Source organism: Lycorma delicatula, chromosome 12 (assembly GCF_047948215.1).
Source record: "Lycorma delicatula isolate Av1 chromosome 12, ASM4794821v1, whole genome shotgun sequence".
Classification (NCBI taxonomy): domain Eukaryota; kingdom Metazoa; phylum Arthropoda; class Insecta; order Hemiptera; family Fulgoridae; genus Lycorma; species Lycorma delicatula.
In genome coordinates, this window is record NC_134466.1 from 27,005,904 (window position 1) to 27,025,412 (window position 19,509).

General features: G+C 32.6%; 1 long non-coding RNA gene across 4 annotated transcripts in view; it reads left to right on the forward strand.

Moving 5' to 3' along the window:
- LOC142333035 (uncharacterized) overlaps nt 1–19,509 on the forward strand; it is a 127,239-nt gene that overhangs the window by 18,853 nt on the left and 88,877 nt on the right. Inside the window, exon 2 of one of the 4 annotated variants that reach the window (XR_012758497.1) lies at nt 12,955–13,151. The exons of the other annotated variants lie outside the window; for them this stretch is intronic. This is a non-coding gene — a long non-coding RNA (uncharacterized LOC142333035). The remainder of the gene's footprint in view (nt 1–12,954; nt 13,152–19,509) is intronic. 4 annotated transcript variants of the gene reach the window in all.

Genomic DNA, 19,509 nt, shown 5'->3' on the forward strand with positions numbered 1-19,509 from the left:
TTCTAGCTAGTAAACCTGACGTAAATTTCATCCCGAATTTAAAAAAAAAAAACATTTCTGTAATATTAGATATCATTGTAAAGAACAAAGTAATTTAAGATTTATGTTAGTCTATCCAAATAACAATTTATAGTTATAAATTACATCCGTTACTTTCTATATTATATCTATTTACTTTTAACGCGTTTCGAAACTCTGCTTCTTCGGAAAGTTAATGTTCAACGAAAAAACAAACGTACACGAACACACACAAAGTCATAAGACACAATACAAAACCATGCACGAACGCGACGTGTGCACATCGTCGTCCACGTAGAGCGACATGTGTCGCCGGTTACAATTGCATTTCGTCGTTGTATACAATTGCGTTTGTTTTTTTCGTTTTTCATTTTATCTTGATGTGATGACGATCTCCAGCGAGTGATTTTGTGAAGATTCAGTAGAGTTCCGAAACGCGTTAAAAGTACACAGATACAGTACAAAAAATTCACATAGGTTATAAGTTATTAAATTATTTCAAAGTAGTTTATTTACATACATCTTTTTGTAAACATGATGTGTTTGGTAGCACTAAATGCGACGTTCATTATTTAATCAGTGTTAGTCACATATTATCAATATGAAATAAGAATATTAAATAATCACGCATATATAAAGGATAAAATCTCATATTTATATGACTTTTTTTTTTTCTTTTTGGATGATTAATTCATCGTAAAAGCTAGAAGATTGTGCTTGGGAATATGAAATGGAAATTTTGTAACGCATGAAAAATACCATACCTTACCGAGATTCAACCCCTGGACGTGCTGATGAAAAGCGAGACGTTAACACTCCACCACGGATATCGGAGAGAGATTTTACTACATATGTGTCCGTATGAAAATTTTCTTGATTTAATCAAAACGATGCTGTAAACCGTGTATAAATCTAATAAAATTCTGCAGTAGTGTAATATCAAGAATAGAATCCTCCGTTTTAGTTTATTAATTGATCGTGTAATACCGAAATTCGAATATCTTTGTAAATACTAACGAGCGGCTAAAATTTCCGATATCATTTTATCTCGGTCATGGAATTAAGATATTCTTTAAATACGATAAAAACGAGATAAACAGTGTCCCAAAGAAAAATTCCAGGACATATTCTAGTGGTGAAAATAATTTAAAAAATCGTATATCCAGAGACCGCTTTGTTTTCGAGTTACGGCTAGCGAAATATTTCATCCGGATTTCAGCTCTTCTAATAAAAAGAAGCCTTACTGTCATTTTTGAGACCAAAATTAAGGAATAAAGTTGGTAATTTCTTATGCAATTTGAGCTGAAAAATAGGATGAAATAGTTCCCATAACTGTAACTACAGTAGTTTTTTTAAGATATCCGACGTAAAACAAAATTCGGTGTTGAAAAACAAGTTTTTTTTAGGTTTTAGGTCGCTAGGTGGGTCTGGAACCAAGATATTTCGACAAATTTGTGTTTATGGTCCGATTTGGTTCATATTTAAATAATGCAAATGTTCGTTTGCTCAAAATCTTAAATCTTCGAAAGTTCTTAACCGATTGCTTTGAAATTTTGACACAAAGTAGCATTCGAATACGCGCTTGTTTTTATATTTTTAATATGTCACACCTGTGACAGGTAAAAACATGCTTTTTTTTGAAAAACAGCGCTATCTGTTGGACGTAAAAGCAACACACGCTATACTAAATAGTTTACGATTCCATTTCAATGTTTCCGATATGTGTCCGCTATAGACTAAAAAACTACTGGGCCGATTTACGCGTGAGGAAAAATCGGAAAAGCGAAAAAAGGAAAAATCGGGAAAAGGAAATGGAAAGGGAAATAAGGGAAAGAGAAATGGGGGAATAAAAGGGAAAATAGAAGGGAAATGGGGAAAGGGAACAAGGTAAAATAAAAATTGTGAAGAAGAAAGGGTAAAAGGGAAAAGGGACAGTTAAATTTTGTGAACTTACGTAATGTTTCATTTTGTTAATGTTTTATATATATGCACACAAACCTAGCAATAGTGAAACATTACCAGGTCTGCTAGTTCACAATATGTATTAATTACATGAAAAGAAATATTTTTTGCAAAAAATGGACCCGCTAGCTGGCGTGTGATCCACGTATTTCGAAAAATTTTATTTATAGTCCGATTTAGCTCATATTCAGAATGTGTTAAGTAACACATTCTTTCCATGTAAGTACATGGAAAGAAATATCTCTGCAAAAGATGGACCCGCTAGATGGCGTCGGTGTTGAGATATTTGGAAAAATTTATGGTCCGCTTTGGTTCGTATTCAGAATATATGTTAGTTACGTAAAAAGAAAAATGTTTGCAAAAAATATACCCGCTGGGTGGCGTCGGTATCGAGATATTTACGAAACAAACAAATATACAAACAGACTTTTTTCTATTTAAATAAAAGGAAGTGTTCATATAAACGTAATAGTTGGTACTGGTTAATTCTTGTTTTAAATATTTCACGTAGATTTAATGTTTACAAAAGTCGCTACATAAAAGAACTTTTATTTAAAGAAATTACAGTACCGTCTCACGTATAATATCATATGATTAGTCAATACTGACGTCAATTAAACGATAATAATTGAAATTTTAATATCAAGTAAGCAGTAAGAGAATATTTATTATGCTGGAAGTATGAATTCGTAGAATCAGAAACAGAATACAGAATATTTCTAAAACGGTTGGCTGTCTCTACTTTTTCAGATTCTACTTGTAAAACTAAATAAAAAATACCCTTAGGAAAAATGGCAATTTCTCCTTCGTTCTTCTCCTTTCCGCCATTTTTATATAAAAACTTAAATCTCAAGTTCGGATACATGAATCTTATTAATATTTGGTAATAAAGTTGTAAAATTAGCAAAAAATCAGGACTTAAATATATTCTCAAATTACAAAATAGCGGCCGTGTTTATTTTTCAATCCGTTATACCTCCATAAATATTAGTTTTATCAAAATTTATGTTATTGCTAAAATATTAAGTCTTTTATTTTAAACAGAATGAAATTTTATTTTCTAAAATCGGTTAACAAATAGTCGAGTTATGGCAGAAAATTGATGTAATTTTGTGTCGTAATTAATAGGTTTATTAGTGTGAGAAAATTATTACTTAATTTGATACTAATATACAATACTAGAATTAACAATAAATAAAAACAATATTTAATCGAATCGAACGTAAAGTGAAGGATATGAAAACAGTCACTAAATTCATTCCGAAAATTTCATTCACCAAATTTTTAAACACTAAATACTAAAACGTTAGTAAATCAACTGAAAAAAAAGATAGTACCGCAATTATGAAAGAAACAAAAATTTGCTCTAAAAAAATTTTTCAGATTAAAAAAACTCTGCTTAATAATTTCATGTTTTCTGAAATGAACTAAATCTGAAGTGTAAAAAAAACAATAAAAATAAGAAAACCACCCAAAACCTACGCCTATTAAATTACACATACACATTTTTTTTACGATCAGATTTTAATAACTTTTAATTAATCAATATATTTAAATTAAAAAAAAAAATAGTTAAGAAACAGGAAATGAAGTCTGATTCGAATCTGTGTTCCTTCCCCTTTTAAGATCCAAATATTTCATAAATTAAAGTGTTATTTGGCTATAACTGTGGAACCAATGAAAATAAGTACCACTTATGATATATCATTGAAAAACTCTCAGTGTGGGCTTATTACTGCAGTTAAGAAAAAATCCAGAGTCCAGATGTTTTTTTGGATTTTGGTCCAGTCAATTGCAATCAAAACAGTAGTGTACAACTAGATATTACAACAGTCTTAAATCCAAAATTTCAAAATTCTACGGCTAATCGTTTTTGAGTTAATACGAGATACGTACGTACGTACGTACAGACGTCACGTCGAAAACAGTTAAAATGGATTCAGGAACGTTCAAAATTGATATTTTCGTTGAAATTTGAAAACCGAAATTTTTCGCGATCCCAATACTTCCTTTACTTTTTACAAGTAAGTAAAAATAGATTTCTAGAATTATATCACATTTTAAACATAAAATCTCTAATTACGAGCATCGTCAAGTTCTCGGCCCGACAAAGAAAACTTTGCAATTCAATAAATTTATACTTACGACTTCGAACCTTTTTTAATCCCTCAGTATTAGGCGATTTATTCAACTCTTCAAAATATACGATTGTGTCAGCTTTGATTTTATCATTTGAATCATCATTTTCGACCATTTTGATGTTTAGTCTCATCATTTTCGTCCAGCGAAAATGATGAGATTGAAAATGATGATTTTCCTTATCCAACAATTTTGGATAAGGAAAATAATCGCTGGGAGCCAAATCCGGCGAATACGGTGCGTTTAAAAGCATTTCAAAGGGTGCGTAGATCATGAAGTTTTTACCGAAACAACCAGAGACGTGTGTGTTCAGGCGCGTTGGAAGAGAACTTTCTTTTTGGCGATATGGACGTTTAACCTGTATATTACCCTTCATCGATCCAGTAGTTAAGCGATCACTCCCGGTGATCGTCCTGCCTTTTTCTAGAAAGCCTAAGAGTACCATATCTAAAAGAATCCCAAAAAAAAACCACAGCCGTGCTCTTTTCCTGCAGATGAAATCGTTTTCGGTTCCTTCGACGTACTTTTATCTTCTATCATCCATTTTTTGATCTCTTGACGTGTAATGTTGAATCCATAACTCTTCATCTCTTATAAAAAGTCAAAGAAACTCAACAGAATCGCGTTTAAATAAGTCTAAATCCCCTCGAGAGGTGTTCAGTCTAATACGTTTTCTGTTGATTGTTTACAAAGGGGGTACCAATCGAGCGGAAATTTTTTCATACCTATAAAATCGTGTAAAATGTAGTGGACAAGGTCTATCGAGATGCGCAATAAAATTTTGTAATTTATTTTAATAACATTTTTTAATAGCAAAAAAACGATGCCCTTCGTTGACAAATTTTAAAATGGCGTTCCTTTAAATTTTTCAATCTTAAATATCTTAGGAATTATTAGAATTATCAAAATGTGTTTTATTATAAAACGATAAAGCATTTTTTTGTGAACAAAACGACACCTTATTCGTAAAAATCCGACGACAAACAACAGAGTTATTGCAAAAGATAGGTCTAAACCGATATGGCGGCCGTTTGTTTTTTTTATTATCGTGAATCACTTTATAACTAATTCAAATTTTCTGATTAAAATTGCTAAAAATTTATCATTCTTTCAACGTTCTTGAAAAGTAATTTTTTTCTTAAAAAACACAAAATTGCGGACAGACAGGAAAAATGCGTTTTCGGACTTCACTCGACATTTTTTCTTCAGTTTGTTAAGTAGAATTACTTCCTAGATTTGGCCTCACCTTTTAAGGACACTCTGTATAACATAATTGAATATAACACACAGATTATAAATATAAAACATTTTTGTTATTATATATTTAACCGTTTCTGAGAAATAGTAAAATTAGACGGCAAATTTATTATTTGGAAAATGCTTGGTAAAGTCTTTCTTAAAGCGAGACTTTAATTGTAAAAAAATTATGATTTTGAATACGTACTTTCATATTGTAATGTTAATAGATTTTCATCGTATTTATTTGGAATGAATTATATAAATAGGATATGAAATTTATTTGAAATAAATATATTATGCAATAATTTGTAATTAACACCTATTTTCCTCTTTTTTTATTTATTTTTTTCGGGTATTTATAACGATTGCGGTATTTTTTCGTTTGTTATTTTTTTTTATTATTCTAGATTGTACACAAAAGAAAAGTGGAAAGCTTGGAAAACATCCCGGGTCAAGAAGAGTATTAAGCGCAGACAAGGGGTAGCGCATTAAGATCGTTGATAGCGGCTTGTGAGGACGGATGAAGGGATGAAGGAGGGGAGAGTTTGATATCTGGAGACGGAAATTAACAGGAGAGAAACTTTCATCCCCTGAGACTATTTCCTGGTCGGTGAGGGGTGATGAGGTATGTTTAGAGGGTCGGTGGATCGCGTGGATGAACGGGGAAGGGTATAGAACGGTGAAGGGTGTAAAGAATATACGGTAAATGTTCTCTGCGCTATGTATATTTGCTGTATTCAACTTTTGGAACGGGAAAGCGAGGAAACTTTGCGGGTGCACTCACAACAACATTGAGCTTTATAATTGTGTACTGCTTTGCAGCCATTAAAAAAACCGGATTAGTCTAGGTAACCCGTTCGTGAATTTACATCCTTAATTTATCATTAAAATATAAGATTATAATTTTTAAAATTAAAAAATGCCGGCTATTATAAAAATACGGGCCAAAAAAGTAGCTGCTTAAAAAAAAGGTCCCGGCAAACAGTAAATTATCCTGATAATGATTCCCGTTTTCGTTTTTGATCAAATGTTTTTTTCTGTTTTTCCTTTTTTGTTCCTTGTACGAAATAAAGGAAGTATTGTGATCGCAAAAAATTTCGGTTTTTAGATTTCAACGGAAATATCCATTTTGACTAGTTTCGGCGTGACGTCTGTACGTACGTATATATCTCGCATAACTCAAAAACGATTAGTCGTAGTATGTTGAAATTATGGATTTAGGACTCTTGTTTTGCATGTTCCTTTTTGATTGTAATCGACTGAACCAAATGTGTCCAAGAAAGTCTAAAATCCATAAAAAAAATTGGATTTTGGATTTTTCCTTAACAGCGGTAATAAGTCTTCATTGAGAGCTTTTCAACGATATAGTGGTAGTTATTTTCATCGGTTCCAAAATTAAACAGAAATAAAATTTTAATTAATAAAATATTTGCATCTTAGAAGGCACATCGTTTCGAATCAAACTTCTTATTTTCTTTTTAACTTTTTTTTAAATTTAAATATATTAATTATTAACCCGTGATTGTAAAAAAAATCTTTACATTAACTAATAATTCAATAATAACAGAAAAAAGGGAATATGCAAAAAAATCAGAAGTTATTAGTGAAATAAAATTTTACGTAGTTTTAAAATTGTGTGTATACAGAGTGTCCCATGTAAAACGCAACCCATCAATCGCTCATCCATGAAATTTCAAAAGTCAAGCTTACTCCCCTACTCGTTACTGAAATGGACTCGTCCAACATCTGAACATCGCGGCTACGCAGTAGAACACTACCGATAGTAACAACAATGCAATCATAACGTTCAGTGTCTTGCTAGAGACAAGATGGTGTTTTCGCTAGATGAACGTGTTTTCATTGACGAGTCGTACTTCAGTACGAAATCAGTGGTTGCAGTGCAAGATTTGTTTCACCATAAGTACCCAGATAAACTGGCTCTTAACAAAACATCAGTATTAAGGTTAGTCGCAAAATTTAGAGAGACCGGTTCTGTTAATAACAAGGAACACAAAAGATCTGCGTCAGTGTTAAATACAGATACAGTCGCTGAAATCAAAGATCGATTATTCGCCTCGCCAAATAAATCGATCAGACGTTTGTCTGCTGAAATTAATTTGTCTAAATCGACTGTTGATCGGGCGAACAAACAATTACAATTACGACCTTATCGCATTTAAACGGTTCATCGACTTCTTGAAAAACGGCTACAATATTGTCAACGGTTCCGTCGATTTCTGCGTGAGGGAATTAATGTTATGGATTCGTTATTTTTCACAGATGAAGCACGGTTACATTTGGATGGCTACGTAAACAGCCAAAATAGTAGAATTTGGAGTGCTGAAAATCCCCACGTTTATCACGAAAAACAATTACACTCGGAGAAATTGAGCGTGTGGTGCGCGATATCGCGGAAGAAAATAATCGGTCCTATTTTTTTCGAGTACACCATTAATGCAGAACGATATCAGAATATTTTATTTCAGTTCATCGGACTCTTGGAAGTGGAAGACAGACACGGCTGGCTACAACATGACGGTGCGACATCGCACTACGCAGGTTCAACTTCTGATTTCGTCGAGGAATTCTTTGGTAATCGTGTTATCGGTCGAGGCTTGTGGCCAGCAAGATCTCCAGATTTGACTGCGGCGGATTTTTTTCTACGGGGTTACCTCAAAGAAAAAGCCTACAGCAACAAACCACGAACACTTGAACGATTGAAAATCAATATTGAACAAGCTGTATTAATTATCCAGCCACAAACTTTGAAAAAAGTTGCAAGAAACAGTGTAAAAAGAATTGAAGCTTGTATTCAAGAAGATGGCGGCCACTTCCAACATTTACTCTAAATTTAAGGTAATGGATGGTAATAATAAAAATTACATTTACATTTACACATGCCTTTTTATTATTTCAATACCTACCAATATAAGGTTGGGTTGCGTTTTATATGGGACACTCTGTAGAAGGTAATAGCATGTGGTGCATATGTAATAGAGTTGGTGAAACATCTGATTATTTAATATTGAAAATTATTAGAATCGTATTATGTTTGGATTTTCTACTTTAATTTCTGTTTAATTTTATTTAATTATTTTGGAATTTCTGTTTAATTTTATATACATTAACATTAACTACAGAGAGACTAAAAAATATACTCTCATGAAGAACAACTTATACACTAAGGCATACATGCCTGATCTTTAATAAAACGCAAACAATTTTTACCTTTTAATTCATTACTCTGATATTCTCTCCCCGTCGGAGTTGATCATCACTTTGTTTATTTTTTGTTGCCAATCATTTAATCGTTCTTTGGTTTGATATAATTGTTCTGATCTTAATTTGTGTTCACATCGTTCTCTAGTTTTCAAATTTCCTCTCTGTATTCACCATCCTTTAAATCTTTATTTTTTCCGTGGTATATATATAATAATTAATACAGTAATTTAATTACTGTTAATAACTTATTTAATTATTTAAATTTAATTACTTTTTAAATTACTGTATTATAATTCTTGTAATTTGGATTTCGGACTTCTTAACTCTAATATAAGCACTCATTAGAGCTTTTCATCGATATATCTTAAGTGGTACTTATTTTCATTGATTCCAGAGTTATATATCCAAATAAAATTTTAATTAATGAAATATTTGAAAAGCACATCGGTTCTAATCAGACTTCATTTCCTTTTTTTTTACGTTTATTTTTAATTTAAATATATTGATTTATTAATGATTATTAACCTCTGATTGTAAAAGAACTTTTACGATAAATAATAATTCAATAACAATAAAAAAAAAAGAAAAATATCAGAAGTTATTAATGAAATAAAATTTCATGTACTTTTTATTTAAAAAAAAATGTGTGTATGTATTTTAATAAGCGTACGAAGAATTCATGTGGTGTCCACATGAGATTTTTTATTTTGATAGGAACTACAGAATTGTGTTTGATGTCATTCCGGCACCCCTTTTTTTCTAACAGGGTAGTCGAGGCTGTTATTTCTTTACTATCATGGCTCGATGGATTTTCAAAATTTACTCTACAGCTTGCTAGGAATTTCTGAGTATTGCGTAAAACAATTTGGTAATTAAACTTGCAATCGTATAAAATCTAATATTTAAATTAGAACCGAGTAAATTTGACGGTTCATTTGTATTGGAATATATATATTTCAAATGACATGAAATAATAATATTTTAAAAGGTTTTACTATCTCTTTAAGAGTACAGTATATAACATTTTTGAATTGGTCAACATTTTTACATTCCCGTTTACCCACCGATATGTACTGCTATAGCTGCAACGGGAAAGAATATATATAGATTCTTTACAGGGGTTTGTACGTTAAGGAGTCATTGAAAGATTTTTTTTTTTTTAACAAATCATTTGGGCTGTGAAGTGGCGCACGACGTTGGTTTAACATGAACCGTTACTACAGACCTTGCAAGAAGTTTCTGCGTACTGCAGACCGACCTACTTACCTGTAGAGTTAAATAGAAGAACCAACATCGTATTTTTTTTTTTCTGAAACTTAAAGTAATGGAAAATGTTAGTTCCTTCATTTGGCCAGCTCTACGGATAAATTGGTTAGTCTGTATGTCAGCCAGTCACTTTTAGTGTATCGGATTTAAATAAAAACGAGACGTTGACTGCGTACTAAATTTAATTTTGATATAAAACAGACACTAAACGGTACATGATATTTATTTCGACCGATATTCCACGACAATTTTGTTCAACATTGGTCTATGATATCAGAAGAGACGTAAGGCGTAATACGCAACGGTAGAGGTGCTCGCGCCGTCGTCATCGTTCACTGAGCGCGACGTACCCGAACGCTCGGCACCGGACATCGGGGTACCTGTGCGTAGTTTATAATCTCCCGTTTCCAACGATATGCGTAATTTATATTTCCGGCTGGCTTTTGCGCGGGATGAGGCTGAAATAATGAATTTTTATACTTTTTTACACGTTCACTTTAATTTTTTACACATAAATATCGTCCAAAGTACTCTTATTATTACTTATATCGATTTATCTCGACAAACTCTAAACACAAACAGACGAATAATCGGCAAGCTGATCATGTGAGTTATAAAATAACACCAAATTTACTGAAACTAATAGTTTCAGAGACGTTTTATTAAGGTAGGACGATATAAAACCTTTTCGTTACGCTACAAATTTCTGATGTGTACCCGTATGTTCCGGTGCGATTTTAAAGATGTTTCACATCAAAAAAAGATTTTTGAATAAATTGTATATAATCTGAGTAAAAAAATTTTTATTCCGTTGCTCCCAAGTCCAAAAAATCTAGTTTTGTCAGACGGACGACCCAGATTTCTTCAAATAGTATAACCTTCGGCGGAATGGAGTATATTAAATTTTTGCAAAAATCGAATAAAGGGGGTATAGTTGTTTTGGTTGAAATAAAATTCAAATCTTTACTGGAGCGCTTTAGCAAACACTTTTTCTTACAAAGATTGAAGTTTATTTATCAAAATCACGAATTACGGAAACGTTTTATTTAATAAAACATTTCCTAAAGCCTCCTTTAAAATGATTTAAAAATGACTTTTATTTATTTTTCTAGCTATAACTTGCTTCAAAAAAGACATTAATGGAATTGTTTTGCATCTATATTTACTTCATCAATAGATCTTCAAAATACAATAAAAATATTTTGCCCATTCATCTCCAATGGTCTGTAGGAACAAAAAATATTTTTTTAATTAAAAAAAATTGTAAAAGATTTATTTTAAATTTAAATCCTTCTAGCAAATTAACCATTGCGTTTAATATTGTATGTAAAAATTTTAATTTTTTGATAGCCCTTACTCTTAAGTATTTCTTGAAAAAAAAGCCAAAAATGTTCACCCCTTACTAAAAATTTACAGCTTTATTTATGTAAAATTATGGTTTATCTTTTTTTTTAACAATTTAAAATAAAAGGTTAGCAGTTTTAGGAAAATCATTATCACCACTTGGGGAATATTTTCTTAAAAATTAATATTACCGTAACGTTTTCTCTGAGTATTGGAGCGCCCGAAATGAAAAAAAAATCTTCCTTTTTTTCATTTTTCAAGAACACAAAACAACAGTCCCGCCATTTAAGCTTTTGTTCACTCGTTCACAAATATAGAAATGATTTTTTTAAATTTATTTATGCATCATAAATTTAGAAATAAATATTTGTTCATAAAAATTGAAAAAAAAATCATAATTTTGGTTGTTGTTTTTCAATAAAAAGGAATTATTTTATTTTAAAGATACAAATAGAGCTTAAAATGGATGAACTGAAGAAAAAAAGACGAATTTCCGGCTTTTTTTTTGTATACAATTATACTTAACCAAGTCATTCAGATACTTAATAACTTGTAAAGCATATTCTGTAATATATTACCATAAAATTTAATTATTTGTAAATAGCATTTTTAATTTTCTTATTTTTTTTCACGAGTTATTGAATGTATCCAATATCCATGATGTTATGAAATGACGTCACAATAGTTGTTTATCATTATGATAAGCAACGTAGACACGCGCATTTGCACGCGACTATATGACGCTTCACCTGATGGATTGAGAGCAGAAATCGCACCCTCCTAGTTTAAATGTCCCTAATCCATTCTATTTCACCCTCTAATTCCTATTTTATAGTCACCGAGTCATTTTGTATAGGGTGTATATAACATGTTACCCCAACCCTATTCTTGATTTTTGTACTAGCTGGACCAGTTAGGGGAGGATTAAAATGACTAATGATATATATATATATATATATATATATATATATATATATATATATACAAACACATACACACACACACATACCTACTCGTAAAGTTATCAAAACTGTGAGAATGCAGTATTCAATTATAATTTATTTCATAAATACAGTATAACTTGGTTATAACGAGATTCAAGGGGCCGATCAAATATGCTCGTTACTGCCGAGTGCTCGGTGCATTCAAATTGCCACCTCGTAACCGTAAATGTTTACGCCGACATTACCGATTATAATACAAAAAATATAACTAAGAAAAAGCTGTTTTAAAATAAAATATCCGTCTGTTTTATGTTATAAACTAACAAATTAAATTTAGATGTAATACAATTTTTAAATGCTAATACGGTTTGCTTTTAACGCTAACAGTTTTAGTTAGCGTTCAATGAATTAGCAAAAAAGAAAAAAAAAGTAATTAGTGTGCAGTAAAATTTACCAAAATCATCGAGGAAAGTAACAAATGAACACCACACAAAAATTTCATCTCACGTTTTTACGTAGAAACTGTATTTATTAAATGTAAAAAATCGTTCTAATCTACTTTTTTCTTTATTGTAACAGAATACGTCAAAATTTAATTGGGAATACAAACTGATTAGGCGTAAAATAATCGTTTTGTTTTTGTTTATTTAATAATCTTATACCTGTAATCATGAAAACAGTTTTGCAGTTTATTCAAGTACTCCACAAATTCATCACTTACATTATTAGTCTCACTACACTCCGTTAATTTTTTTAAAACATTCTTTGGCTTCAATCATTGATACGACTGGGAAAGTAGTAGATTCATCTTTATTTTCAGTTTCAGCTTCGCCATCACCTGAGTTACCTCAGCAATAATGTCTTCATCAGTCGGAATTTCTGTAGTGTGTACGTCGTCATCGGCTGTTGCCTGTTTTTAAAACAGCCTAATCATCCGTTGCTACAAACGAAATCTGCGTAGCCGAAATTTATAGCGAATTTTTCAGTCTGCATTTTTAAAACTGGACCGCTGATAAGGTACATTTTTACTTCTTTTCACTTTAAATCATAAGAAGGCGCTATCTAAGTCGTCTTTATCTAAGTCGCATGGCCTGAAATTTTTTGCTTGCGTGTGATTTTTTCCAAAAGCACTCGTAAGTTTCTCGCGAATCTTCCATATTCTGTGGATGAAGAAAGTTCATGTTTTTGGCGAATATCTGAATTTGATAGGCCTCGTTCCAGTTCTTGGATAATTTTGATTTTATCACACACAGACGGTTGTTTCCTTTTGACGCCCGACATCGTTATTTACAAATGAACCGGTGTTAATAGAGTACTTTTTTTTTAAATATACTGGTACAGGCTTTTTTAGCAAGAAACACTAAAATGAAAACGGATTCACTGACGCGACTACAGTATTACTGTACTGTGTTTGGCTAGTGGGTATCTGATCGATCACTTTAACGCAATACTGTTTGTTTAACTGAATTCGATGGTATGGTACAGTAATGCATTTTTAAACTAAAATTATGACTACTGACTTTACCTTTGGGGGTAGAACAAGTAAAATTTATATCTTTAACGGCGCCAATCCTCAGAATTGCAGGTAAATCGTTTAAAATGTGTTATAGAGTTCGATGAACCTGTATGGGTGGTTTTGACGGATTATTGTTTGGCTCCAGTCTTTCCTGGAATTTTACAAACAGAAAAACCGGAGTAATTAAAATAACTACCAGCCTTCGTAATACCAACCCACCGGGTTGGTCTAGTGGTGAACGCGTCTTCCCAAATCAGCTGATTTGGAAGTCGAGAGTTCCAGCGTTCAAGTCCTAGTAAAGCCAGTTATTTTTACACGGATTTGAATTCTAGATTGTGGATACCGGTGTTCTTTGGTGGTTGGGTTTCAATTAACCACACATCTCAGGAACGGTCGAACTGAGAATGTACAAGACTACACTTCATTTACACTCATACATATCTTCATCCTCTGAAGAATTATCTAAACGGAATTTACCGGAGGTTAAACAGGAAAAAGAAAGCTTTCGTAATACCGCAATGGAACTGCTGCAATGTACGTGCTGTACAATGACCTGTTACAAAACTTTTGTTCACCCTTCAGACCTGATCTGAACAAGCCTAAGATAAAGGTCACAATCATTACATATTCGTAAATCGTAAATGTATATTTCGTAAATGAAGAAATGAAATTTGCCTTGCATTAAAATTATTTGATCGTTATTTAACTATTTTTGAATTTCAAAATTTAAAAAAAATTAAAATGCTTGTGATAACCAACTGTATGATGCGTCGATACCTCACTAAATACAAGAAAATAAAAAATAGTTTCCTATCAGATAGGAACCCAAACAAATCCCGGAATTTTACTCCTTCCTCTCTCTCTCTCTCTGTATATATATATATATATATATATATATATATATATATATATATATATATATATATATATATATATGTATATACACGAGGTATGTGAAAAAAGTAATGAGATTGGTAATTCTGCGAGCGATCTGGCAACGCCGTGTCTACCGGTCTGTGCTAGACCGGATTATTCATCCCTTCCACATGCTCATTAAGAATTTCAACTCTGTTCAGCCGACACATTATTTTTGACAGCGCAATCAGTGAAGTTGTGTGTTACGAAAATGGAGCATCGGAATTTAGAGCGACGTTGTGCGATCAAGTTTTGTGTTAAACTTGGGGAATCCGTGACTTCTGAAAAGTTGAAACAAGCCTACGGGGAATATTGCTTATCAAGAGCGCAAGTTTTCCGCCAGCACAAATAATTTTTGGAAGGCCGAGAACACGTTGAAGATCAAACACTCTCAGGGAGACCTTCGACTTCAAAATCTGACGAAAACGTTGAGCGTATGAGGGTTCTTGTGAGATCAGACCGTCGTTTAACTTTAAGGATGATGAGTGAACGGTTAAATTTATAAACTTTCACCGTACATCAAATTTTGACAGACGATTTGGACATGCGATTTGTATGAAATTGAACGAATGAATTGGACGAAAATTTGTATGAAATTGGTGCCGAAAAACCTCACAAGGGAACATAAGTACAAGCGAAGAAACGGGTGCGTCGATCTTCTTGAGACGATTGATCTTCTTGACCAACAATTCTTCAGTCGTGTGATCACAGATGACGAATCCTAGATATTTGAGTACGATCCTGAAACAAAGCGGTAAAGCAAAGAGTGGCACACTGCGTCATCTCCTCGACCGAAAAAATGTTGAATGAGCAAATGGAAGATCAAAACCGTGGTGATTTGCTTTTTTGACAGTAGGGGTATCGTACATAAAAAATTTGTTCCTCCAGGGCATACTGTCAACCAAATGTTTTACAAAGGCGTTCTTGAAAGGCTCAGAAAAAGAGTGATTCGCATGAGACCAGGCATTGCAGACAAGTGGATGCTTCATCATGACAATGCACCGTGTCACATGGCTATTTCCATCATGGAATTTTTGACCTCAAAACGCATTACTACAGTTCCTTAACCCTTCTATTCACCTGATTTGAGTCCTTGTGACTTTTTCTTTTCCCTAAACTGAAACGTGTCTTCAAGGGGATAATATTGTTGTTTGAAAAAAATTAAAACTTTGGTAAGTAAAAAGTCAGTCTCATTAACTTTTCTCACACACTTATATATATACACATTAAAATTAATGAAACAAATTATACTATATACAAAATATTGACCCGCACGCTCTTTAATTATCCTATATTAGCGCATTTCTATATTAAAAAGAAATGTTTGTCAGCAATCTTTCTACTGTTATATTTTTTAGATCGGAAGAAAATTGTTTTTGAGCAATTTGTTTTCTGTTTATTATTAATACTATTTATTTAAGGTATGAAAGCTTTTCAGCGGAGGGGCAAAAAATTAGGTCTGATTTTTTGCTCGTAATAGTATATTTTGGCGCAAGTGGTAGCGTCTCAGCCTTTCATCCTGTGGTCCCGGGTTCGAATCCCGGTCAGGCATGGCATTTTTACACGCTACGAAACAATTGTCATTCATCTCATCGTCTGGAGCAATACCTAACCGTGGTCCTGGAGGTTAAAGAAAAAAAAGCTTTATTTAACACAATCGTCTGTCTTACACCGTTAGATATCGAAATGATTTTTGAATCACTTTTTTTAGATATATCTCTTAATGTGGATTTAAAAAAAACGGTTTAATTTTTATAATAAAATTTATTTATTTAGTATTTTTTTTCTAATTAATTTATACATTGTTGTCTTTAAAAAAAACTTTGAATAAAAAGAAGTTTGCAAGAAACAAAAAAGAAAAAAATTAGAAAACTCTTACAGAAAACGATGTTTACTACCCATCTATTCTATACAGAAGAATTCTATACAGAAGAATTGAGAGGAGAGTGGAGGAAGTGTTAGGAGAAGACCAATTTGGTTTCAGGAAAAGTATAGGGACAAGGGAAGCAATTTTAGGCCTCAGATTAATAGTAGAAGGAAGATTAAAGAAAAACAAACCAACATACTTGGCGTTTATAGACCTAGAAAAGGCATTCGATAACGTAGACTGGAATAAAATGTTCAGCATTTTAAAAAAATTAGGGTTCAAATACAGAGATAGAAGAACAATTGCTAACATGTACAGGAACCAAACAGCAACAGTAGCAATTGAAGAACATAAGAAAGAAGCCATAATAAGAAAGGGAGTCCGACAAGGATGTTCTCTATCTCCGTTACTTTTTAATCTTTACATGGAACTAGCAGTTAATGATGTTAAAGAACAATTTAGATTCGGAGTAACAGTACAAGGTGAAAAGATAAAGATGCTACGATTTGCTGATAATATAGTAATTCTAGCCGAGAGTAAAAAGGATTTAGAAGAAACAATGAACGGCATAGATGAAGTCCTACGCAAGAACTATCGCGTGAAAATAAACAAGAACAAAACAAAAGTAATGAAATGTAGTAGAAATAACAAAGATGGACCACTGAATGTGAAAATAGGAGGAGAAAAGATTACGGAGGTAGAAGAATTTTGTTATTTGGGAAGTAGAATTACTAAAGATGGACGAAGCAGGAGCGATATAAAATGCCGAATAGCACAAGCTAAACGAGCCTTCAGTATGAAATATAATTTGTTTACATCAAAAATTAATTTAAATGTCAGGAAAAGATTTTTGAAAGTGTATGTTTGGAGTGTCGCTTTATATGGAAGTGAAACTTGGACAATCGGAGTATCTGAGAAGAAAAGGTTAGAAGCTTTTGAAATGTGGTGCTATAGGAGAATGTTAAAAATCAGATGGGTGGATAAAGTGACAAATGAGGAGGTATTGCGGCAAATAGATGAAGAAAGAAGCATTTGGAAAAATATAGTTAAAAGAAGAGACAGACTTATAGGCCACATACTAAGGCATCCTGGAATAGTCGCTTTAATTTTGGAAGGACAGGTAGAAGGGAAAAATTGTGTAGGCAGGCCACGTTTGGAATATGTAAAACAAATTGTTAGGGATGTAGGATGTAGAGGGTATACTGAAATGAAACGACTAGCACTAGACAGGGAATCTTGGAGAGCTGCATCAAACCAGTCAAATGACTGAAGACAAAAAAAAAAACTACCCATCTCTTAAACAGTGTGAGTGATTGCAAATTATTTTTTCCTTAAGTTTCCAAATAAATTTTTGAGTAAAACATGTTTAAATATCAAAGTCATTTTTAGACCACTCATTAAAATGTTATAATAAACAAGATGTAACTAAGAACATTAAAAATATTGTCATTCGTATATGGGGTTATAAAGCCTAATTTTTATTTTGTTTTCCTAATATGAACGATGTTTAACATTACGAACAAGAAGCAATTCCATGGCCTATTGAGATGTTGGTGTTTTTTATATCACATATAAATGAGGCGTAGTCTTGCATAGATTCATGTCGACTATTTCTTAGATGTATGGTTTGTTAATCGCTCCCCATTCATCTAAATACTCCGGCATCCTTTGTCTGTTATTTAAATCCGTATAAAGTTTTAACTATCTATTACTAGGATTCGAACCTCGAAAATCAGCTGTTACACAGCTAATTTGCGATGAAAACTTTTCCAGTACACCGATCCGGTGGGTCAGTTTTTCGGCTAGTGATATATGATTCTATAGAAGCTCTAGCTATGACTGATTTTCTTCAAATTTGGTAGACAGAGGTTCAATGTTGGTCTTCGTGGGGAAATAACGTATTAAATTTCAACAAAAATTAAATTTCAAATCTTTGTTGGAGTACTTAAGCAAAAGATTTTTCTTAAAAAAGATGGAAGTTTTTATAGAGATCATAAATTACCAATAAATTTTAATTAGTATTCACCACCTCCTCGAAAATAATTATATATTTACCTTTTTTCTTTTTTTTTTCTTGGGAGTCAATGGGAGTTTTTTGCATCTTTTTTTTCTACATCAATTGGCCTTCAAACAAAAACAGTTTTTTTCAGTCCCATTCAAATGGTCTGTGTTAACAAAATGCATTTATAATTTTAAAAAAAAGTTACTTATTAATATAAAAACGTCATTTGATCAAGACTGTCAAATCGGAATCAAATTTTTTTTAGAAGGTTTTTATCTTTTACGCTATTGTGGACTAAATCTGTTCCTGTATCTGGCCAGCCAGACCTATAAAAACGGGGTTTTTATTGTTGTACTACCAGATCCGTCGCGGCTTCGGCCGTGCTATATGGTTACTTGCGTTGCCCGTCGCGATCAGGGATGTTTAGCCAGTGAAGGCTCCCTTCACTTGCCCTTCCTGTCTAGCCTAACCTAAAACGTCTTTTACTAAATTTAATGTAGTTGTAAATATCGATTGTCGTTGTCTACGTCAATATAGACTTCCTCAGATAATTATTACGTGATAAAATCTTTCTAGATATCAGCGCCACCTAGCTAGTCGATTTTTCGCCAAAATATTTATTTTTACGTAACTAATATATTTCTGAATATAAGCCAAATTGAACCGTAAATGCAATTTTTCCAAATAACTCGACCCCAGCGCCATCTAGCGGGACCATTTACTGCAGAGGTATTTCTTTCCGTGAAAGAAATAAGAGTCAAATCGTACCATAAACACAATTTTTCGAAATATCTCGACCCCAACGCCACCTAACGGGTCCAAACTAATTCAAAAACACTCACGGGCCTGCGCACAACAATTCACCAAAGTTTCATCGCAATCGGATGAATGGTACACGAACGCATACGGGACAAATTAATCTAGCTGGAAGACTCGTCATTCCAAATCAGCTGATTTTCGAAGTCGAGAGTTCTAAGTTCGGGTTCTTGTAACGGCAGTTGCTTTTATACGGATTTGAATGCTAGACTTTGGATATTGGTGTTCTTTGTCGGTTGGGTTTCAGGTAATGAAACCC